General features: G+C 43.0%; 1 long non-coding RNA gene across 1 annotated transcript in view; it reads left to right on the top strand.

Annotated features, from left to right (window-relative positions):
• The window catches only part of LOC122439605, a 30,859-nt gene extending 27,148 nt beyond the window's left edge, over positions 1 to 3,711 (top strand). The window contains exon 3 of the long non-coding RNA XR_006268931.1: positions 3,599 to 3,711. This is a non-coding gene — a long non-coding RNA (uncharacterized LOC122439605). The remainder of the gene's footprint in view (positions 1 to 3,598) is intronic.
• The last annotated feature ends 22,003 nt before the right edge of the window (positions 3,712 to 25,714 follow it).

The raw sequence follows: 25,714 nt of genomic DNA, 5'->3' as shown, positions 1-25,714 counted from the left end.
CTGAATTTATCTAAGCCTCAGTTTCCAAATCTGTAAATGGGGATGATGGTACAATACCTGTCCTATGAAGCTTAAAGATTCAAATATCAGACATAAAGCACTTGCAAATGCTAAGGCAGATGGTAAGTTCTCAAGGTCAATTAAAACAGAAATACTCTAAGAAGATTCTCTCCTATGGCTTTAACTAACGAACCATGGAAGTGGGAATTTAATTGTCCATAGTCTGGGCTGGAAAGGGAGGGGAGAACAATCCTACACAGTACTCTTTTTCAAAAAATTGTCTGGGGCAAGTGAAGACTTTTCAAAGAAGTTGACAGAAAGTGGCATTCCCACCCATCCTCTTCCCTCCCCCACACATACTTCCCATTCACTTTTGAGATCCTCTGATGATTACAAGGGGAAAGACTGAATAAGATTTCATTTTTACTGATTGTGTTGAACAATTGGTCTTTGTAAATCCAAGTAAATACACAACACATTAAGGACTTCAAATCTTCAAATCCTATTTTATTTGTCTTCTGTGGGTCACTGTACTTGAAATAAGTAGAAGCCAGATAAATAGGCATCCACTGGAGGAACAATACAGGGATACCCAGCCTTTTGTTTGTTGAAATAATTGCATATCAAGGACTTTATCCTCTACTTTAGTACAAAGCACAAAAGAATAATTTAAATTTCCAATTTAACAAAATAAGAGAGATCTGCACCCCCACCACAGTTTATTCTGTCTTGGTGGCATCTCCCCATCTAGGGAGGATGTGGCACAAGGAGAGAAGAGAATTGGCTCACTCTAGTGGTGCTGCAGCCTCTGGAGTCCCTGGGTGGCCAGAGAAAGGTCTCTGGAACCCTGCCCCATAACCTCAGGAGGGTGGTGAGAACGTGGGTGCAGGTGCACCTGAGTGAAACGGGGTGGGAATCTGTGGAAGTTCTTATCTGATTGCCTCTGTTTTCTAATGATTTAGAGAAGCAAAGTCAAGTGCTGAAATGGGAATGGGGACTTGTGGTTTGCAGGGAGGGGCAGAAGCATAAAAGAATTCTCAGTGTGAGTGGACTAGCCACGGGAGCCACTGACGTTCTCGGTCATGACTTGACAGCGATCAGTCGGCGTGGTTATATTTTTCTCTAGACCCTTTCAGCTCTCCGTGTATGGGGACAGAGCAGGCACAGACTTGGTTTTAGCTGAGAAATGTGTGTTTTAGCTGAGCGAGTCTGACAAAGTGAGAGGAGGCCAGGGGATTGGGCGAGAGGGAGCAAGGATCACAATGGGCAGGGAACCTAAGCCTCTGTTCTCTGTCCCTCCTCCTCCCCCATGCCACATCCTCACTTGGAGAATGGGATGCTTGAAAGCTGAGGTTTTAGAGGGGTTTTAGTGATTGGTAATGACAAGGTCTAGGGTCTGGGGTGAGACCCTGGGAGAGGTTGGTGGAGTGGCATAGAGACCAAACTCATCAGAGGCGAGAAAATGAAGGAACTGTGTGAAAAGGATATTGGAAGGGTCAACAATGTAGATATCAGAATCATCAGTAATTAAGACTGATCTGGTATTGCAGAGAGGGACAGTAAGCCAGGAGCGAAGTATTCAAAGAATGAAAGGGGTGATGTTGGGACAAGGACTGTGACAACAAAGGGTGGTGGGTGGTATAGTCTGAGAACACAAGATTCAGAGCTGCAGAGGTTTTACAGAGTAAGAGAGGAGAATGGTCTGGAAGACAGGATGGATATTCCCTCTCCAGAGGATGGAGGGAGTGTAGTTTTTACTGGGGGGAATCTTTAGGAAAAGTCTCATACTCAGGGCAATGCCAGGATTCTGTTAAAAAGGTCCCTTTGGAAATTCAGCCAACAGAGTAAAGTGGTAGAGAATGATACATAGTAACCCTAGAATAGTCTGTGATACACACGCTTCTGTAACTGCTTCGAGAACGGGCAGCTGGGAGGGTTCTGGGTAGAAGGGGACAGTTGACCTGAGTCTAAGGGATGGGTACGAGTTCTCCAGGCAGATGAGGAGGAAGGAAGGAGAAAAAAAGAGCCCAGACAAAGGCCTGGGGGCACGGTTGGATGTGGGGAACAGAAAATGGGCTGGTGGGAATAGAGGAAGAGGGATGTGGGGCTGGAGAGTCTGAGGCAAGGGTCCCATCGTGAAGGGCCCTGAATGCCATATTTGGAGGTTGAACTTTTCTTGAAAGTGGTTATGTGCTGTTGAAGGAGTATAAGCAGGACAGTGGCTGGATTTTTAAATATTAATTAATAGTATTGAATTCAGTAAAGCAACCATTCTGTGATTTGCATTTTTTTAATGTGTGTATCTATGAACACAGATATCTATTAATCTATCTATACAATCCCAGATATGAAGCTGATTCCAACTATTCCAGACCAGATTGTTGGCATCTGGACTCAAGCAAATACTAAAGATTTAAGGCAGAGGCCAGAGCATACGTGTCTTGGGGAAGGGCCTAAAGACTCCCAGGGATTAGGAGTCTTTGCACAAACATAGACCTGAATTGTATTCTTAGGTTTTCAAAGACTAGTTTATTGCCTAGGACAAATTACTAACTTCTCTGACTCTCCTTCTTATCAGTAAAATGGGATTAATAGTCCCTACTTGAAGGTTTGTGTGTGGATTAAATGAAATTGTGCAGTAATGTACTCAGCTGACTGACTGTCACATGGTAATTGCTCAGCAAATATTAGCTGTTGTTTTAATGATGTGTGATTTGCAAGTCCACACATATACCTATATTACTTCATCTTGGGTTTGACTGCACATTGCAATGACCTAGTTCTACTTTTAAAAAACAGGCAGGGGCTTCCCTGGTGGTTTCAGTGATTGAGAATCTTCCCGCCAGTGGAGAGGACACAGGTTTGATCTTTGGTCCAGGAAGATCCCACTTGCCACAGAGTAGCTAAGCCTGAGCACCACAACTACAGAAGCTTGCACACCTAGAGCCGGGGCTCTGTAACAAGAGAAGCCAGCACAATGAGAAGCCCGAGCACCACAACGAAAAGTAGCCTCTGCTCGATGCAGCTAGAAAACGCTGCATGCAGCAATGAAGACCCAGGGCAGCCAAAAATAAGTACTTGATTAAAAAACAAACAAATAGGTATAACCTGGTTCCACTCCAGGAATTATGATGAATTTGGTCAAGGGTACAGCCTAGGTATTTTTATAAACTCCCCAAGGTGATTTTAATGTGCAATTAAGTTGAATGCTGTTGCTTCTCAGGGGCGAGACCTTGAACCAGCATCAGTAGCATCACCTGGAAATTAGCTTGAAAGGCAACATTTTTCTGATCTACTGAATTAGAAACTCCTGGGGTGAATCAGCTTGTGTTTAAACAAGCTCCCCAGGTGATTCTCATCACACTGAAGTTCTCATAAGTCCTGACCCAGGGCTAGTAGTTCAGGGTGGTCATTTCAGCTGTTGACCTCACTTACATTGACCCGACAGGTCTTTCAAATTCTCCCCTTCCATTTCCTAGGCATTCCCTCACCTGCTTTCCTTTTTTTCCTTCCCCTCTTAAGAAGAGGTTAGATTTAGGGTTGAGGTTTCTTTTCTTTCGCTTATTTAATTTTATGTATTTTATTTTTATCCTATCAGGTATTCTTCCATTCTCGCAACAAAATGTTGGTGTTGGGAAACTGGAGGACATTTTCCCAACATTTCCTGGAGCTTAATAAGGAAGACACAGTTCCTAATCCCATGGAATTCCCAGTTGTCATATTGATTTATAATAAATGTATATTTGGTCTTTGTTCCCACTTCTGGCACAGACCTCCAAAACTGGAATTTCCCTTGGAATTTCCTGTGATGAGAGCATTAAAAGTGTCTTTTGTTGTGTTAATGGTGACTTTTGGACAACACCTAAGGTAGGAGGCTGGTTGCTAGGAGACCCAATCGTGTGAGTTCCACCCGCTGACTTCAGAGCAGGGCAGAGGGGGTGGTCAATGAGTTCGATCTCCAGTGGCCAATGATTTAGTCAAGTGGGCCTACATAGTGAAGTGGTCTTAAAAGCCCAGGAGGCCTGGGTTCAGAGAACTTCCCGGGAAGACGGAGGCCTTGGAAGGGTGTTGCACCTGGAGAGGACATGGATGCTTTCCCCCACCCACCCTCCACCCCTGTCTTTTCTGGCAGTCTGGTAAGTAAAATGTTCTTTTGAGTTTTATGAGCCGCTCTGCATATTAATTGAACCTAAGCAAGGAGTCTTTGAAACCTCTAATTATTGTTGGTCAGTCATAAAACCTGGGCTTTCCATTGGTGTCTGAAGTGGGGAGCAGTCTGTGGGGCTGAGCCCTTTAAGTTGTGGGATATGATGCCACCTCTGGGTAAACAGTATCGGATTTGAGTTGAATTGTAGGATATCCAGATGGTGCTGGAGAATTGCTTGGTGTGGGAAAGGACCAATCACACATTGGAAGTGGAGTCAGAAATTTACCCGCATTAAAAATAAAAGTGGCTACCTCGATGGAAGGGAGGTTTGGGGGAGAATGAACATGTGTACATGAGTTTGAGTAAACTCCGGGAGTTGGTGATGGACGGGGAGCCCTGGCGTGCTGCAGTTCATGGGGTCGCAGAGTCGGACACGGCTGAGCAACTGAACTGAATACATGTATATGTGTGGCTGAGTTCCTTTGTTGTTCACCTGAAACTCACAACACCGTTTGTTCACCAGCCATACCTCACTACAAAATGAAAATTTAAACAAAAGAAGTGGCTAAACTCTGCCTGCCTCGGGCAGACTTGTGCAGAGTGATTTCAGGTCCTTAGCTTGCCTGTTTTATATCCTCTTCTGTAATTTTGTACTCTCTGCTCTGCCCATGTGAAAACCTATTCTCACGTTTGACTCTGACCTCAGTCATTTGTAAATTAGTTTGAGCTACTCTGAGAATAAGCCATGTTTGCTTACCAGACTGCATGCACCTGAGGAAAGGGGCGGTGTCTTTATTTCTTCACATGCACATACTCCTCCAGTTCAGACTCCTGTAATAACATGCCACTTGTATTTTTCAATTTTTTAATTGAAGTATTGTTACTTTACAATGTTTTAGTTTCTGCTGTATAGCAAGGTGAATCAGCTATTGTAGCTGTTCAGTTGCTAAGTTGTGTCCGACTCTTTCAATCCTGGGGGCTCTAGTGCGCCAGGCTTCCCTGTTCTTCACTATCTTCTGGAGCTTGCTCAAATTCATGTCCATTGAGCCGGTGATGCTTTCTAACCATCTTGTCCTCTGCCACCCTCTTCTCCTTTTGCCTTCAATCTTTCCCAGCATCAGGGTCTTTTCCAGTGAGTCGGCTCTTCACCTCAGGAGCCAAAGTATTGGTGCTTATACACATATCCCCTTCCTCTTGAATCTCCCTCCCACCCCTACCCCACTCCCCTAGACCATCACGGAGCTCAGCGCTGAGTTCCTTGTGCTATGCAGCAGCTTCCTACCAGTTCTCTGGTTTACACATTGCAGTGTATATATGTCAATGCTACTGTCTCATTTGTTTCACCCTCTCCTTCCCCCACCGTGTCTACAAGTCCATGCTCTATGCCTGTGTCTCTATTCCTGCCCTGCAGATAGGTTCATTAGTAGCATTTTTCTAGATTCCCTATATGCGTTAATATACAGTATTTGCTTTTCTCTTTCTGACTTACTTCACTCTGTGCAGACAGACTCTAGGACCATCCACATCACAGCAAATAACCCAATTTTGTTCCTTTTTATAGCTGAGTAATATTGCATTGCTTGTATGCATCACTTCTTTATCCATTCCTCTGTCAGTGGACATTTAGGTTGCTGCCATGTCCTGGCTATTGTAAACAGTGCTGCAATGAACTCTCAGCAGTGTAAATAATCTGCCTGCCAATGCAGGAGATGAGGGTTTGGTCCCTGGGTGGGGAAGATCCTCTGGAGAAGAAAATGGCACCCGTACTCTTGCCTGGAAAATTCCATGGACAGTGGAGCCTGGTAGGCTACAGTCCGTGGTTGCAAAGAGTCAAACATGACTTAACGCACGAACGTTGGGGTACAGGTCTTTTCGAATTATGTTTTTCTCATTCACTTGCATTTTTAAGTGCTAAGCAGCACTGGCTTTGGCACCACAGAGGAGGGTTTGTCTGCAGCCAGCTAGCCGTGTAACCTTGAACAAGATCATGGAACTTTTTGGCACCTCAGTTTTCTCATCTATAAAATGGGCTTGATGATGATTAACATCATACAGTTATGAAGGCTATATAGGATGATGCATGAAAAGTTCTTTGGTCAATACTGAGGGTATTCACTGAGAGCACTCAATGAATGGTATGTATTAATGATAATTATTTATTAAATTTCACTGCCTGCTATGGAAGGATAGGTTTCATCCAGGGCAATATGGTAAAATGAATGTCAGACTCTAGTGAGCTGTTGGGAAGCTTTTGGGCAGAGTGTTTTCCCTGAGGTACAGTTCCTACTCTGACAACCCCCTTTCTAGGCAGCCCAGAACTCACCTCCACCCATGTCTCCAGAAACGCCTGTTGCTGAGCCCATCTTGTGCTGTCTGTGGGTTCACCAGTGCTGGTGCTAGAACTGCCTGGTGTGTGTGCCTCTGTGCTAAGTCACTTCGGTCTGTCCAACTCTTTTGGACCCTGTGGACTATAGCCCTCCAGGCTCCGAAGCTGCCTGGAGCAAGTCTTAAATCTTTTCAGGGAGTTGAATGCCTTGCAAAAGCCTCAAGTCTATTTTAATTGAATTATTTCATTCAATGTCAGGCTTAAAGAGCACCCTACAGGGTCTCAGCTCTGAATGAATGCATTAAGAAATCAAATTGTATAGATGATGGCATAATCCTCCAGGCAGATATAAATAGAATCTCCTCTGTTGCCTTTTCATTTCCTTGCATTAGTTAATAAACACACTTTTATAGCATCTGCTTTTCCTTTTCTTCGCCTAATGTTCTTTAGTTGCCTTAGTAAAAAAGAGAACAGAATTCATAATAAAAGATACTGGGGAAGAATTTACTATCTGGATTTTCAGGGCTGGAAGGGATTTTCTACATTACCTGGTCTAACCTTCTGCATAATTTACCTGGTGTGGGGCAGAGATCTAGAGAAGGAGATGACTTGGCCAAGGTCACAGAGCTTCACCTCCAATGAACTCAGCTTGAAAAAGACACAATCTTTGCTCTCGATGAGTATTGGGAGCCACGGCAAAACTTGGTGTGGAAAAATGAGTAGATCAGGGCAGGGGTTAAGGGGGAGGGGTGCACAGTCTGGTCTCAGATTACCGGGGGGTTGAATCCTAGTCCATCTCATGATGTTTGGGCAAGTGATTTAAAATTACCATTCCTGGGGTGTAAGTTTCCTTTCCCCCAAGTAGCGGTATAACACCACCTACCCCAGAGTGCTGTTGAGTCCAGCTACAGTTCACTAAAAAACAGTACCGTACCTCAATACATTTTAGCTATTATTAACTTGTTTTTTTTTTTTTTAAAGCTCTTATTGGGATGGTAATGGGAAGTTTCTCCATCTTTAGAGCTTTATGGCTCCTTGTAATGAGTCAGTTTCTGGGCCCTAAAAAGAAAGTCCCAGTGGTCCTTATTTAAGGGCTGATTTTCTCTGCTAATGAGAGTAGGTAGAAGAAGGGCAGGTGTGAAGGGTCAGCTCCATCAGAGAGGGCTGAAAACAATGCTATTTGATCCTCTGAGAAGATCAAAGTGAATTTAAGAGCTTAAGAAACATGGGAGCTCCTTGAAAGGAGGTGTTAGTAACAAAAATAAAATTAATGTTACCAGGTATGTTAACATCCATTGTCTCACTTGATTCTCAATTATATATGATTATATATTCTATAGATTCTATGTAGTAAGCCATTAACTCTCTTGAATAAACAAATGAAGAGTTGGATAGGCATTATTGTCCTATTTGAATGAGGAAATGGAAATATATTCTTTGCTAGGTAACAGACTTCCCTGAAAAGTTAGTAGCTGAAAGCAACAATGACTCCTTAAAAAAAATTTTTTTTTATTGATTTACAATGTTGTGTTAATTTCTGGTATACAGCAAGGTGATTCAGATACACACACACACACACACACACACACATACACATACATATACACATGTATTTTCCATTATGGTTTATCACAGGATGTTGAATATAGTTCCCAGTGCTATACAGTAGGATCTTGTTTATCAATCCTATATATACTAGTTGGCATCTACTAACCTCAAACTCCCATTCTATTCCTCAACCCCCCCACCCCCACCCCCTGCACTTGACAACCACAGATCTATTCTCTACAACTGTGAGTCTATTTCTATTTCACAAGGAAGTTTATTTGTAATGACTTCTTCATGATTCTGTAGTTGGGCAGGGTGGCTCCTCTGCTGGTTTTGCCCAGGTTCAAGATGCTGGAGGGTCCATTGGATTGGAGGGTCCAAGAGAGCCTTTGTGGTGTATGTGGCAGTTGATGTTAGCTATGGGCTATGCTGCCTTGCTTCTCCCCCACGTGGCTTCCCCTCCTCCATAGACTAGATGAGCTTCCTCACTTGGAGGTCTCAGGAAAGCAGTCCAAGATGGTGAAGACAGAAGCTGCAAGACTGTTGCTTCTACCACATTTTATTTTGTCAAAGCAAGTCTCAAGGCCAGCAAAGGTCCTAAGGTTGGAGAAACTCCCTCTGTTGATGAGGAAAGCTGTAAAAGCATAGTTATATTTATTAGGAGATTAGCAAATTTAATCCTTTACTAGCACTCGGTCAAGGTCCCAGAGTTCATATGAGTCAGGGCCATAACTTGAATGAGGCTTCTGTGACTCCAGGGCTTGTGGCCTTTCTTCTACAGCATGATCACATTTGTGGTATGCGTAAACATAACTCAGAGGTGAGGCAAAGGCTTTTTGCCCTTAGACATCTGAGGACATTGGGCACCTGATGTGTCTGAAAAATGTCGTAATCCTGAAACACTGTGGTTTGGACATAACATAATTCTTTATTTGTAAACTGTACAACAATAAAATATTTTTAAGTAGTATAATTCAGAGTAGGCTCTTTAAAATCAGAACAGAAATGGCTGGCCCTTCCAGGAGAACTAATGTACTTTTGTGGCTTAAATTAAGAAACATTCACTCTGTTATTCATAGAAATACAGATCTAGGAAAATAAACTCTTTAAAAAATGATGAAGTTTGAGGAAAGGCCATGTTGTTCCTAAGCATTCAACTGAAGCTTGAGAAGATGAAACAAGGGTGATTGAAGACAAAAAGATCAAATTTCAAGCCAGCAGAGGCTCTTTAAAACCTTAGAAGAGAGCAGTCTGTTGAACAGAAGCCTTGTAGGAGAATCTGCCTAAATAGAGTCTCAAACCTTAGTGATCTATTATGAGTAGAAGAAAGTGATTCACAAAATGATTTGTTACATGTTTTTTTTTTTTTTTGTCCGGATGCTTGTGATGGTGCAGTTTAGAACTTTACTGTGACCCCCAAACATACTTAATGGCACTCAAAATGGTTTCTTGGAGGAGAAAAGTGTAACATATAAATGCTTGGCCTCCCATTCCTGGCTGCTGAGGAGGAGGAGACTGGTGCTCAGCTGCCTGCCTCTGCAGTGCTGACTGAGACAGTGGACAGAACAAAGTGCCAGGAGGTGTGTGACTCTGCAGGAGAAGGGCCCGAGGCCACCAGCGAGAAAGGACCTGGATGGGACACAGCTGAGAGGCTGTGAGGGAGGGGAGGGGAATCGGTGCACAGGACGCCTTTGGGGAGAAGGAGGTGTGGATCGCCTGGGAAGAGTTTTAGGAAGTTCAATCTTGTTCTCTAGTGGGGAGTGCAATTCCCCTTTTGTGCTTAAGGACACCTTCTCTAAATTCTTTGATCCTTGAGACTCCTGGGGTCCAACTTGTGTTTATCTTGAACATAAGCCCACACAGAGAAGCAGGAATTGGAAGACCTAATTCCATTTGGGTTATGCTCTGTGTCCATCCGGGCTCGTTTGCTCTGTCATGTCCGACTCTTACTCCATGGACTGTAGCCCACTGGGCTCCTCTGTCCATGGGTTTTTCCAGACAAGAATGCTGAAATGGGTTGCCATTTCCTTCTTCAGGGGATCTTCCTAACCCAGGGATCTAACCCTTGTCTCTTGCATCTCCTGTGTTGGCAGGTGGATTCTTCACCACTGTGCCGCCTGGAAAGCGCTTGGGTTATGCTAGCTTTCTCTTAATCATGTTTTCCAGGCATTTTCATCTTTCCAATCATGATTTTTTTTTCCAGATGGTGGGGGGGTTTACCAATCCTATAGGTTTTTTTTTTTTCCCTCTTCTCTGATTTTGTTGTTGGGATGTTTTGCTAGTGGTGAGTTCTGGTCTCTGTATACAAGGCTCTTGATGAAAAGTGCGGCCTGGCCAATAATGAGAGTTCCAAGATATTGCTGATCCAGCAGCAGGCTTGTTCGGGGCCCAGCGCAGGCTGCTATGAGCTGCACATCCGAGCAGAGGCCTGGTTTCTCTAGCCCAATATTGCAAGTAATTTAGCAACCATGTTACTGCCCCAGAGTCACCCTGGCATTGGAGCCAGCAGGCATTGAAGTCATGGTCATTTGTATTCCTAGGTGTTTTCTAGAGGAGCTTTGTTACTCATGAGAGTCAATTGTCATCTTGTTTCATTTCCCACTTCCTGCTCTTTCATGTTCTTTTTGTGGCTATGGAAAGGGCATCTGAGTAGAGGGATATTTGGATTAAGATAAAGAAACAGGAAGCTTCCCTGGAGTAGTATTAAAGCCATAATGATGATAATGAGAGCACATACATATATAGGTTTATAGGTTCATTGACTCTCTTTTTTTTTCTTTTAAATTATTTGTGTGCTTAGTCACTCAGTTGTGTCTGACTTTTTGCGACTGCATGAACTGTAGCCCACCAGGCTCCTCTGTCCATGGGGATTCTCCAGGCAAGAATATGGAGTGGGTTGCTGTGCCATCCTTCAGGGGATCTTCCTAACCCAGAGATCAAACTCAGGTCTCCCACATTGTGGGCAGATTCTTTACTGTCTGAGCCACCAGGGAAGCCCAAAAATACAGTCCATGGAATTCTCCAGGCCAGAATGCTAGAGTGGGTAGCCTTTCCCTTCTCCAGGAGATCTTCCCAACTCAGGGATCGAACCCAGGTTTCCTGCATTGCAGGCGGATTCTTTACCAGCTGAGCTATCAGGGAAGCCCTTATTTATTTTAATTGGAGGCTAATTACTTTACAATATTGTGATGGGTTTTGCCATACATTGACATGAATCAGCCATGGGTGTACATGTGTCCCCCCATTCTGAGCCTCCCTCCCAACTCCTTCCCCACCCCGTCCCTCTGGGTTGTCCTGGAGCCCTGACTTTGGGTGCTCTGCTTCATGCATTGAGCTGGCACTGGTCATCTGTTTCACACATGGTAACTTACATGCTTCAGTGCTATTCTCTCAAATCATCCCACCCTCGCCTTCTCCCACAGAGTCCAAAAGTCTGTTCTTTACACCTGTGTCTCTTTTGCTGTCTTGCATATAGGGTTGTTGTTACTGTCCTTCTAAATTCCATCTATATACATAAATATCCTGTATGGGTGTTTCTCTTTCTGACTTACTTCACTCTGTATAATAGGCTCCAGTTTCATCCATCTCATTAGTGCTGATTCAAATGCATTCTTTTTAATAGCTGAGTAATATTCCATTGTGTATATGTACCACAACTTCCTTATCCATTTGTCTGACGATGGACGTCTAGGTTGCTTCCATGTCCTAGCTATTGTAAACAGTCCTGCAATGAACATTGGGGTACATGTTTATCTTTCAATTCTGGTTTCCTCAGTGTGTATGCCCAGCAGTGGAATTGCTGGGTCATATGGCAGTTCTATTTCCAGTTTTTTTTAAGGAATCTCCACACTGTTCTCCATAGTGGCTGTACTAGTTTGCATTCCCACCAACAGTGTAAGAGGGTTCCGTTTTCTCCACACCCTCTCCAGCATTTATTGTTTGTAGGCTTTTTGATGGCATCCATTCTGATTGGCGTGAGATGATACCTCATTGTGGTTTTGATATGGATTTCTCTAATAATGAGTGATGTTGAGCATCTTTTCACCTGTTTATTAGCCACCTGTATGTCTTCTTTGGAGAAGTGTCTGTTTAGTTTTTTGGTCCACTTTTTGATTGGTTTGGTCATTTTTCTGGTATTGAACTGCATGAGCTGCTTGTATATTTTGGAGATTAATTCTTATATACTATATATTTTTTAAGACTACTTGGCAAATAATATAAGTTTTACTGCATATTATTGCCAAATCATTCTAATTTTCAAATCACTTTTTTTTTATATTTTCCAGTTTTATGGAGATATTATTGACATATAAGTTTAAGATACACAACTGACATATATAACATTATATAAGTTTAAGATATACAATGTGTTGATTTGATACACTTACAAGCTGTAAAATAACTACCATAGCATTAGTTAATACCTCCATCACATCACTTAGTGACTTTTTTTGTGGTAAGAACATTTTTTTTTTTTCTTTTTTTTTTTATTAGTTGGAGGCTAATTACCTCACAACATTTCAGTGGGTTTTGTCATACATTGATATGAATCAGCCATAGATTTACACGTATTCCCCATCCCGATCCCCCCTCCCACCTCCCTCTCCACCCGATTCCTCTGGGTCTTCCCAGTGCACCAGGCCCGAGCACTTGTCTCATGCATCCCACCTGGGCTGGTGATCTGTTTCACCATAGATAATATACATGCTGTTCTTTTGAAACATCCCACCCTCACCTTCTCCCACAGAGTTCAAAAGTCTGTTCTGTAATTCTGTGTCTCTTTTTCTGTTTTGCATATAGGGTTATCATTACCATCTTTCTAAATTCCATATATATGTGTTAGTATGCCGTAATGTTCTTTATCTTTCTGGCTTACTTCACTCTGTATAGTGGGCTCCCGTTTCATCCATCTCATTAGAACTGATTCAAATGAATTCTTTTTAATGGCTGAGTAATATTCCATGGTGTATATGTACCACAGCTTTCTTATCCATTCATCTGCTGGTGGGCATCTAGGTTGCTTCCATGTCCTGGCTATTATAAACAGTGCTGCGATGAAAAATTGGGGTGCACGTGTCTCTTTCAGATCTGGTTTCCTCGGTGTGTATGCCCAGAAGTGGGATTGCTGGGTCATATGGCAGTTCTATTTCCAGTTTTTTAAGAAATCTCCACACTGTTCTCCATAGCGGCTATACTAGTTTGCATTCCCACCAACAGTGTAAGAGGGTTCCCTACTTTTTTTGTGGTAAGAACATTTAAGATCTTTTAGCAATTTTCAAGTATATTATACAGTAGTGTTAATAATCACCATGGTGCACATTAGATTCCAGAACCTTTTTATCTTATAACTAGACATTTGTATTCTTTGACCTTTCCCACAGTTATTGGTAACCACAGTTCTTATCTGTTTCTATGAATTTAGCTTTTTTGATTCCAAATATAAGTGATATGACAGTATTTGTCTTTCTCTGAATGACTTATTTTACTTCGTGTAATGACTTCAAGGTTCATACATGTTGTCACAATTGGGAGGATGTCCTTTCTCGTGGCTGAACATATCCCATTGTGTGTGTGTGTGTATAAAATACATACTACATCTTTATCCACTCATCTGTTGACTACTATTTAGGTTGTTTTGATATTGTGACTGCTGTGAATAATACTGTAATGACTATGGGAGTGCAGATATCTCTTCCAGATGCAATTTTCATTTTATCAGATATATACCCAGAAGCAGGATCCCTGGATCATGTGGTCATGTATTTTTAATTTTTTCTTTCTTTTAAAAAAAAAGTATTGTTGTGCTGCATCTTTGCTTTCTCTAGTTGCTGCCCATGGGGGCTGCTCTTTATTGCTGTGGGCAGGCTTCTCATGGCTGTAGCTTCTCTGGCTGCAGAGTGCAGGCTCTAAGGGTGTGTGGGCTTGCGTAGTTGTGGCGCATGGGCCTGGTTGCCCTGCGGTATATGGAATCTTCCTGTGCCAGGGACTGAACCTGTGTCCCCTGCATTGGCAGGCAGATTCTTAACCACCAGGAAAGTCCCAATAATTTTTTTTTTCCTTTTCTATCAGTGAAAATTTACTGAGCATGTACTGTGCATGTATTTTAGAGAAGGAGCATACAAAGATGAGTAAGACAATGTCTCTGTTCCCAAGGAACCTACAGTTTGTGGGAGGGACAGGGCAATTATGTCTAGATAACAAAGGATGCACCAAAAAAGAGAAGAAGGGTATAAAACCCAAACTGGGACGTAAGGAAAGCTTCCTGGAAATTAGAAAGTTCAAGCTGTGTTTGGAGGGAGAGAAAACATTAAATTTATTTTAATTGAAGATCATAAAAGAACTTAAGATCCAGAGTTCTCTGGGTACAATTGCTGGTCACAGACCCATAGTGAGGCATTAGAAACTGGAAGGTTCAGACCAAATGCATCATTTCCAAGTCTGGATATTTGGTGAAACCAAGACATTCTTTGTTTATTTTCAAAAATTTCTTAACTTTTTTGAGTATAGTTGATTTACAATGCTGTGTTAGTTTCCGGTGTAGAGCAAAGTGAATAAGTTATCTGTACACATGTAGATTCTATTTCTATACAGATCATTATAGAGTACTGAGTGGAGTTCCCTGTGCTATAAGTGGGTGCTATTTAGTTATCTACTTTATATATAGTGGTGTGTATACATCAGTTCCAATCTCCCAATTTTTGCCCCCCTTCCCTTTCTATCTCCATAACCATAAGTTTGCTTTCTACATCTGTGACTCTATTTCTGTTTTATAGTAAGTTCATTTGTACCATTCCTTTTTTTTTTCTGATTCCACATATAAATGATATTGGGCTTCCCAGGTTGTGCTAGTGGTAAAGAACCTGACTGCCAACGCAGGGGACATAAGAGATGTGGGAAGATCCCCTGAGGGAAGGAGTGGCAACCCCCTCCAGTATTCTTGCCTAGAGAATCCCTAGGAGAGAGGAGCCTGGCAGGCTACAGTCCATAGGTCACAAATAGTTGGACATAACTGAGTGAGTAACAATTTCACTATTATAGGGACAGATCAGACAGGAGTTGTATATCTGCTGGATTACTTAAGTCCTGTGCCTTTTAGGACTCTAGATACCAAGGCAGAGAGGGCATCCCGTGAGAGGGCCTTAATGAATTTCAGTTGGAGGCTATTGGGGTCAAGAAGAGTCTCATCAGAAGTATACCATCTGGATGAGTCTAGATGGAAAAACTTCCGGGCTGCCCATGCCTTTTCTTCCTCCATATAGGTGGAGAGGAAGTGCCCGGGCCGGGATGAGCACTCCCTGTCCTGGGGCTTCTTTAGAGGCAGCCTGCTTAGCAGCTTGGTCTGCAAATTGGTTTCCCTTTGTGATGTCAGATGAGCCTCACTGATGGCCTTTGCGATGAACTATGGCTACCTCTGGGGGCTTCACAGGTGGCGCTAGTGGTAAAGAACCCACCTGCCAATGCAGGAGACATAAGAGATGTGAGTTTGTGTTTTCCAGCCTTGTGTTTCCCTCTGCTGTATTACTGTTTCCATCGGTGAAACAAACCTGGTCAACATCAGCCAAATGTTGATCCAAGAGGTTCAAGTGGGCATTTAAGAAAATTGTCAAGACCTTGGGACAAAAATGGGTAGGAGCTTTCCCCCCTGGTTTGGGCAAGATTGCTGGATTTAGAGTTCTACAAACACCCAAGATATCTGTAGGTTTGATTTCTGGGTTGGGAAGATCCCCTGGAGAAGGGCAGGGCAACCCACTCCAGTATTCCTGCCTGGAGAAGCCCATGGACAGAGGTGCCTGGTGGGCTACAGTCCATAGGGTGCAAAGAGTCAGATATGACTAAAGCAACTTAGCACACACACACACACATGGCTACCTCTGTAGGCAGATGGACAGCCTGGATTAGCTGCTTAATGAGGGCTGTATTTAGTGGGGCTGTTTTTGGAGATTAGGTATCCTCTTTCTTTGCAGATGGCTACACAGGCATGTAGGATCAAGAAAGCATATTTAGAATCAGTGTAAATTGTGACCCTTTTTGATTTGGCCAATTCTAATGCTCAGGTGAGTGCAGTGACTTTGGCAAGTTATGGGGATGAGCATTGAGGCAGAGCCCAGGCCTCAGTGACCTCATGAAGGGATGTGATGACATATCCAGCCTTGTGTTTTCCCTCTGCTGTATTACTGTTTCCATCGGTGAACCAAACCTGGTCAGCATCAGCCAAATGTTGATCCGAGAGGTCCAGGTGGGCATTTAAGAAAATTGTCAAGACCTTGGAACAAAAATGGGTAGGAGCTTTTCCCCCTGGTTTGGGCAAGACTGCTAGATTTAGAGTCCTACAAACACCCAAGATATCTGTGGGTTTAAAAAAAAAAGGGGGGGGGATTTGATATCTGAGGATCTTATTGTCTGAAAGCCAGGTTGAAGCCTGGTTATTAAGTAAGTGTACATGCTGAGCAGTGAGAACCCAAATAGGTGCTCCCAGGGTGAATTTAAGGGCCTCCTCTCTTAGGAGGGATAGTACCCCCTATGCCCTAAGACGGGGCCAGCCCTTCACAATGGGACCCTACTGTTTGGCGAGTCAGGCTACTGGCTTTGGAGTTTCTTGTAGTCTTTGGGTGAGGACCCCTAAGGCAACGCCCCTTTTGTCGTGGGTGGAAAGTTAGAATGGCTTGGAAAGGTTGGGTAATCCTAAAGTTGGAGCTCTGGTAAAGAGATTGTTTTGCCAAATCTCTGGCAAAGAGATTTTAAAGTTGGAGCTCTGGCAAAGAGGAGGTTTCCATGGCCTCCTGTTGGGATGACCCCCATACAAGGGGTATTTAATCATCTCTGCATTTTAGGGCTTCATATATGGGCTGCACAATGAAACTGTAGTTGGGTATCTGAATTCTACAATACCTGGTTAGGCCCAGGAATGCTCGCAGCTGCTTACATGTGGTGTGAGTCTGTAGGTCAGATATAGATGGCTTTTCTACAGTCTGTCAAAATACTGTGCCTGCCAGTATACCTGTCAGTACTGTTCTGAGCTAGGAAACTTACTGTTATACTAGCTGAGCCTTAGATTGGGACACCTTATAACCCGACTTGGCCAGGAAATTAAGGACCTGACTGGCATGAATGGCCTAGGGTTGAGAGAGGAAACAAATCAAGAGTTCATCTACATACTGTATGAAAGCTCCCCTCTCAAGTGTTAAATCTTGTAAATCTCGGACTGCAAGTCATTCAGTTGTGTCCAACTCTTTGCAACCCCATGAACTATAGCCTGCCAGGCTCCTCTGTCCATGGAATTTTCCAGGCAAGAATACTGAGTGGGTTGCCATTTCCTTCTCCAGGGGATCTTCCCGACCTAGGGATCAAACCTAGGTCTCATTGCAAACCTAATGAATTGCAAGCAGATTCTTTACCATCTGATCCATCAGGGAAGCCCTAATCTCAGGCTAACACCTGTCTAAAGAGGTGGGAGCTATCCCTAAAGCCCTGCAGCAGAACGGTCTAGGTCAGTTGCTGACGTGCTTGTAATGGAGATTCTCATTCGAGTGCAAACAAGTATTGTGATTCTGGGGCCAATAGGATGCAGGAGAAAGCATCTTTCAAATCTAGAGCTGAGAACCAGCTATTATCTAGGGGTAACTTTCCCAAAAGAATGTAAGGTTTGGAGACTATTGGGTGTAGGGGAATTATTGCCTCATTAATGATTCACAAATCATTAACGGGGCAATAATGGACCAGGTGGTAAGTGCCATCCTTTTTCTTGGCTGCTAATATTGGGGTACTGCAAAGTGATTTTGTGGGAATAAGGAGTCCATGAGACATCATGGATTTGGATATAAAGGGTTGAAGTCCCATGAAGTCCCATCCCTAAGGGGATATTATGTCTTTTAGGGAAATTTATGTGGGTCCTTTAGAGCTGTCGTGACTAGTGTTGCATTTTTAGCTTTTCTTTGGACACCTGGGTCCCAGGCCAGTGGGTTGACTTGTAGCCGGTCTGGCCCAGAGGAATTTTTGATATCTTCATTAGTTAGGAGATTTCTTAAAGTTTCCCAGAATTTGCACCCTGGATGGGGTCCATGTGACCCTCCTAGGAAGACAGAAAGAATGGCATTCCGTTTTTGTAGTACGTCCCTCCCCAGGAGTCATCTAGGACAGTCAGGCATTTGTAAAAACTTGTGGGAGAATCCAGATCCCTCCCAGGCGCAGAAGAGGGATGTAGTAGAAGGCCTGTTGAATGGTTTGCCCGTGGCTCCCATGTTGGTGCAGGTCTATGAAGAGGAGGGTCCAGAGAAGGAAGTCAAGACAAACAGGTGGCCCCCCAGCTGAAGTAGGGAAATGGTTGACTTACCTGCCACGTCCGTTTGTGCTCTTGACTCCACTCCAGTGATGTGGGTCTGTTGTACTGGGGCCAACTGGAGGGGCCCTCCTCAGTCTTGGCGGTCATCTGGGTAGCAGCCTCTGGTCCTTGGTCTCTTTAGATCAAGGGACAAGGGGTTGCCCAGTTTCCCAACTGTTGGCATTTATAGCAAGCAGTCTTAGGTTTATCCCAGCTGGGGCACTTCTGTGCCCAATGGCCCATCTGGCAACAAATGTGACATCTGTCTTTTTTTGAGCTGTAAATTCAGGGTACTGTGGGGGGCAGCTTGACCCTGTAGGGCAGCCATCATTTGGGTATTTGATTCTTTCCTTCTTCCTTTCTCCCAGGCCTTGGCCTCGGTCTCTTGGTCACGGTTATGGAAGACTGAGGCTTTGTTCACTAGTGCATCTAAGGTGACATTTAGGTCTTCAATTAGTTTTTATAATTTGTGTCTAATATCAGGTGCTGATTTAACTTGTCCCTCATATGAGTCCAGATCTAGATTGGTATATTCAATGAATGCTTCCCTCAGTCCAACAGGAAGCTTCAACAGGAAGGCTGTTGAATTTTCCCTGGGCTCCTGGCTGATTGCTGTTACATGGGAGTGGTTTATGACTTTATGTTGGGGTGCCTTAAGGCCTGCTTTGATACAGATGATAAAATTGTTTCTTTCCCACTGGTGTTCTTTCTGTAGTGTTCTGATTGTAGTCCCATTCTGGATCAATGCTGGGGCTTGCCATCTTCCCAATGGGGTGTTTAGTACCAGAGAGGTGGAGTCCATCAGCAAATCTTTTTGCCTCTCTTTCAACTTGTTCTGTATCAGTATCAGAGAGGGTCTGGTTTAGGATTATTGTGATAGCTTTCCAGGTCATTTCACAAGCCATAATAATATGTTGGAATCCCTGGATATGTTTAGTGGGATTGTCTGACAGGCTACCCAATTTTGCCTTGATCTGTTTTAGTTCTACCAATGAGAAAGGCTTATGGGCTAGTTGTGAGCCAAATTTGCCTCCTGGTGCTTCCACCAAGGGATAGACTTTAGCTGATGAGGTAACAGAGGTCCCTCGTAAGGTGGTGGGGCAGAACTAGGTGTGATGTGGCTGGTAGAATTGAGGGATTTCCCTTAAGTAGCAGGGTTGTAAAGGTGGGAAGTTTACAAGTTGTAAGGAAATCCTGGCTATTCCGTAGGACAAAGGAAAATTGTACATATGGGATCTCAGACTATTTGCCCTGCCATTTGCAAAATAGGTTTAACTGGAGAATAGTGTTATAATTAATGGTTCCATTTAGGGGCCAGGATTCCCAGATCCAAAGGTGATATTGGGTCTAGACCATATTATAAAAGAAAATGAGTCTCCTCTTTTGTAGCATGGCAGGGTCATGGATGTTTAGCTGAAGGAGTTGCCTCTTGTTCTCAGCCAACTTCCTGCCTAGCAGAGAGATGAGTGAAATATGTTAAGGGGGTTTGTTTGTTTGTTCAGTCTCTAAGTTGTGTTCAACTCTTTGCGACCCCATGTACTGCAGCATGCCAGGCTTCCCTGTCCTTCACTATTTCCCAGAGTTTGCTCAAACTCATGTCCATTGATTTGGTGATGCTATCTAACCATCTCATCCTCTGCCATCCCCTTCTCATTTTGCCTTCAATCTTTCTCATCATCAGGGTCTTTTTCAGCGAGTCAGCTCTTTTCATCAGGTGGCCAAAGTATTGGAGCTTTAGCATCAGTCCTTCCAGTGAATATTCAGACTTGATTTCCTTTGGGATTGACTGGTTTGATCTTCTTGCAGTCCAAGGGACTCTCAAGATTGAGTCTTCTCCAGCAGAAGTATAAATTTCCATTACAAAATAAATGAGTCACAGGGCTGAAATGTACACCAAATAGAATATAGTCAATAGTAATGTAATATCTCTGTGTGGTGACAGATGGTAACTAGACTTATTGTGGTGATCGTTTTGTAATATATAGAAATCTCAGATCATTATGCTGTTCATCAGGCACTAATTAAATTTTGCTTTTTAAATTCCAAACAGCCAGAATGAAAACTTAAAAGAATTTGGCTGCAGCTATTTAACCTGAGGGGTAAAACATGTTTTAGTTGTAGAGAATATCTGCCAGCCGGTATTTTTTTCTTCTTCTCAGAAAGAAATACGAGGAAAAAGACAAAAATTGCAGCTTGAGGGAATGAAGCTAGGAATGAAAAAAATATCCCTGACAGTATGGTGATGTTCCTTGGACACTGGAATTGATTACCAAGTATTTGATCAGACTGAAGTTTTGCCTAAAGGTGATCTTATCGATAAACCACCTGAGAGGTGAGAGTTTTGACAAGATAATTTCCACAACTCCTTGAAATCTGTGTCTGGCAAAGATCAAAATGACTGGGGTGCTTCAACTGGGGTTTTGCATTTTTAACGAGCTTTCTTTATTAGTCATTATCTAGTCAGAGAAATAGCAATGTCTTCCATTTAGTGAAAGGGATCAGTTATTATAAGATTATCTGTTGGGAGGTTACAGAACACCCTAAAATTAGTAGCTTAAAGGAACAACTGCTTGTTATTGCTCCTCAGTCTAGTGGACAACTAATTGGGTTGCTCATCTGATTCTGGCTGGTCTCAATCGTGTGTCTGTGGTAGATGTCAGGTCGGCGATGTGCCTCTGGTCCTGACATCTGATGGATGTTGGCTGGGGCACTCTGTTTCTCCTCTGTGAGGTCTCATTCTTCAGCAGACCAGCTCAGGCTCATTCACTGGAAGCTTAGTGGTATTCCAGAAGAAAGCATGCAAGGTTTTTAGGTCTAAAATCAGAACTGGCAGTGGGTTTGTGGGATATGGTCTTCATTATGTTGAGGTATGTTCCCAATATGCCCACTTTCCAAAGTGTTTTTTATTGTAAACGGGTGTTGGATTTTGTCAAAAGCTTTTTCTGTATCTATTGAGATGATCATATAGTTTTTATTCTTTGGTTTGTTAATGTGGTGTTGGACTTGATTGATGCACATATGTTGAAGAATCCTTTCATCCTTGGGATAAATCCCACCTGATCACAGATTGTTGGATTGAAATAAATATATGCAATATAAAAAAAATCAGAACTGGAGTATTGCTTTTGCTACTATTTATTGGCCAAAGCAAGTCATTGGTCTAACCTAGATCCAAGAGGTGGAGAACGACATTACTTGTTGATAGGAGGAGCTTTATAGTCATACTGCAAAGGGGAAATAGGCAGTCAGAAGGGATTAATCTGAACCATTTTTCATACTATCATAAAAATAATGGTATAGGAGGAATGAAAGGAACAAGGAATGTGCTAAGGAATAGCACTTTTTAAATATGATTTAATGGGACTGCTCCATTGTAGGAGGTGGAGTCTTCTCCATCTCTTGAGTCTGGGTGGGCCTTATAGCTTGCTTGGCTGACAAATGATAGCAAAAGCAATACTGTGTCAACAAACAGCGCTGGGGTCTTGGAGGGAGGTGTGTCCTGCCGCTGCTAGAATTACTTATGAGATACCGCCTCTGCTAGGACCAGGGTGACTTCTCCTTTCCAGATGCCAATGATTCACATTGACTGAACCTACCCAAAAGCCACTGAAAAGAGAATCTGGAAAACCTAGCATGCTTCCAGGCCTGGCAGTATAGAGTAGGAGATTGAAAGGGGAGTGTGGGACTGTGAGCAGATTGGAAAACAACCACACAGTTCCACAGTTCCCTGTGGAATCCTTATCGCATTACAGGTATGAGATATATTGCTCTAAAATGCTATGATTCCAGGGGGGTAGTTTGTCATCCCAAAGACAAACACTGGCTGAGTCAACTGTGTCTTGGTGATCCTGGGGAATTACTCTTGCTGATTTTGACCTGTAACTAGGCTGGAGCTAGGGGTGTTCACAAGATAACTATGGTGAATGGTCAAGAAAGTCAGATTTTGGTCTCATTCATCATTATCTCAAAGGAGGTTATCTGTATGGAGAAACAATGTGCATGCTTAGTTGCTAAGTCATGTCCGGCTTTCTGTGACTTTATGGATGGTAGCCCATAAAGGAGTAGCCCACCATGCTCCTTTGTCCACAGGATTCTCCAGGCAAGAATACTGGAGTGGTTTGCCATATTCTTCTCCAGGTGATCTTCCTGACCCAGGGACTGAACCTGAGTCTCCTGTATCTCCTGCACTGGCAGGCAGATTCTTTAACCACTGAGCCACCTGGGAAGCCACATGGAGAAGTACTAGATAACAAAATTTTGATGTTTGTTTTCTGAGAAGTTGCTTGGCCAGTGGTCCCAGCCATCAGCACAGAGGATTTGTATGATGCTATGAGTGAATGGGGTATAGAGAGGCAGGCAATCAGCATGAAAAAGTACAAGAATAGTAATCTAGTCAGTCTTGTAAGAAGTTACAATTCTGAATTCTCTAATTAGAAGAGAGAATTTTACATATTATTAGAGAAATCTGGTAGCTTCCACTTGAGAGTCAGATAAAGGCTAATTACTGCAGCTGAGGGGACATCTGAAGGATGGGGCAGGGGTCAGGAAGGCACAAGTCAGGGTGACAAATAGTACAAGAATGACACTGCTACTGGGGAGTTTATAAAAATTCCACACTGAACACTGCAGAAGCTTAATTATGGATTCTGAAGACATCTAAATATGTAATGGACTGATCTGGCACGAATGTGTTTTAAATATGTATTACTTTCCTGTAAGAACTATTTAACAGTGATTATTTATACTGAGGCTTAATCAATTAGTGTTTGAAATTGGCCTGCAAATGTGAAAAAAATAACTACTTAACCTTAGCTCTTTAAGACATGTTAGAAATCATCTATTCATCCTCTCATTGTGTCTATAATGAAACTGGGTCCCAGAAAGCTGACATAGCTGGTCTGAGGTCATGCAGCTGATTAAAGATGGAATCAGGACTAGAACTCAAGCTGGACGATTCCCAGTCAGATGGGTTTTTATTCCCTTTATCATAATTTCTACCTTGTATTTTGACAGAGGTGAGGCCTGTATCTAAATGAAGCTTGAAGAAAGTGTTTTCTAGATTCATCAGAGTCACCCATGGATGCTTTTATAGATCTGCCTGGAGCCTAGCTCAGAACTTCAGAGGCAGAATTCTGTGTATTAAAACAACCACCACCACCTGCTTAGGCATTTTTGAAGTCCTGCCTCCCTTTTATCTTGCCTAGTTCTGTGTAAGGATATGCTTTTAGGCATTGATTAGCAGGAGAGAGAACTCTTTCCAGAGGTTTACATGCTTTCAGTTAGGTAAGGCTTTTGCCTAAAGCCCCCCCCCCCCCCCCCATTTTTTATAAATACTTATTTATTGATATTTGGCTGCACTGGGTCTTGGTTGCAGCACACAGGATCTTCAAGTCTTAGTTGTGGCACATGGGATCTTTTTAGCTGTGGCATGTGGGATCTAGTTCCCTGACCAGGAATCAAATGTGGGCCCCACTGGACCACCAGGAAAGTCCCTGAAGCCCTGTTTTTTTTTTTTTTTTTTTTAATTTGGAGGCTAATTACTTTACAATATTGTAGTGGTTTTTGCCATACATTGACATGAATCAGCCATGGGTGTACATGTGTTCCCCATCCTGAACCCCCCTCCCATCTCCCTCCCCATCCCATCCCTCAGGGTCATCCCAGTGTACCAGCCCTGAGCACCCTGTCTCATGCATCAAACCTAGACTGGCAATCTGTTTCACATATGATAATACACATGTTTTAATGCTATTCTCTCAAATCATCCCACCCTCGCTCTCTCCCACAGAGTCCAAAAGACTGTTCTATACATCTGTCTCTCTCTTGCTGTCTCACATATAGGGTTATCATTACCATCTTTCTAAACTCCATATATATGCGTTAGTATACTGTATTGGTGTTTTTCTTTCAGGCTTACTTCACTCCGTATAATCAGCTACAGTTTCACCCACCTCATTAGAACTGATTCAAATGAATTCTTTTTAATGGCTGAGTAATATTCCATTGTGTATATGTACCACAGCTTCCTTATCCATTCTTCTGCTGATGGGCATCTAGGTTGTGAAGCCCTGTTTTTACTGAGCAACTTCCTGAGGGGCTCACGAGCTGTAACCCCTCACTCATTGGAGATTTCCATGGGCCTCTCCTTTGTACTGAGAGTAATACCGCTGAAGGTGCAGTGCTGGCTATTGACAAGTTGGTTCCTCCAAGTAAAATTGTGGGATGATGTTCAGTTCAGGCCACCTCAAGTGTTGCTCTCCAGGTGCCAGGTTGTTGGTGTGTTTGGCCAGTGGTGAGTGTGAGTTCTCAGGGAATGAAGCCAACTTGGGATAAGTGAGTCTCTCTTGCCCTTTGTGGCATCTGCAGTTCCTGAAATGGTACCTGATGTATATTAGGTGCTCAGTAAATATTTGCTGACTGACTGAATGAAATGAAGCCCCTTATTGGGTGCCAGCTGTGAAATAGCTGTACTTAATGTATCATGAGTCACTAAGTGTCCTCTTTCCAGAAGTGTGGTTGGATTCTGAGTGTAGTTGGGATTCATCCTGAAAAGCTCCACAGGGCCTAATGTGTGATGATAAATCATAACCCTCCTAGGTGTTCGGAATCAATTTCACACCTCATCTGTTACCATGAGCAGAATATGTGAGAAAGTACCCTCGTCTTTGTAATACATCAGCTCACAAAAATAAAATGCCTGAAGATCAGAAAAGGGAACACTGTTATAGTGCATGGTGCTTAATCAACTACCCAGACAGTGATGGATTTCAGGAGATATTTACATTTGAAATCATGACATCTAAAATGTCTCGAGTACAACCCATAGATTATGGGTAGCGTGGAAGCAGTTTAAAAAATCATTTCTCATTATCTGTAGTTAAAAACAAAGTCTCTCTTTGTAGACATATTCTTTCTACAAAAGTAATAATAAAAAACTGAGGATAAAGTCCTGTCTAGATCAATGATAGGCTTGGAGTCCTCACTGTGTCCCTGACAGACATTACTGATTGATCGCAGTACATTTTCCTACTTCGGCCGGGACAGTCTCATTACTTCTCAATCCAAGGCTCTAAGAAGCCATTGCTGATTGATCTGAGTTGACTGAAACTCATTGACCATTGCTGATCTAGAGTTTGTCTTTGTTCTCTGAAAAGCTAACAGTAGTAGATAATAAGAAGATGGAGGGAAAAGCAAAGGAAATGCTGTTGGTTTGGAAAACATCATGGATTAGTCAGCTGATCCACTTCCTTGCTTCTGGACAGGATCATATTCAAAGCCATGGACAGAAAAATGATTTCCTTGCTGGTGGTGTTTCACCAGTTGAGATTCTGGGGCCAGGTGCATCGTGGGTGATATCGTAGGAACTCGTGCATTG

The sequence above is a fragment of the Cervus canadensis genome, chromosome 4 (genome assembly GCF_019320065.1).
Source record: "Cervus canadensis isolate Bull #8, Minnesota chromosome 4, ASM1932006v1, whole genome shotgun sequence".
Taxonomy (NCBI): Eukaryota; Metazoa; Chordata; class Mammalia; order Artiodactyla; family Cervidae; genus Cervus; species Cervus canadensis.
This window is presented reverse-complemented; position numbering and strand designations above follow the sequence as displayed.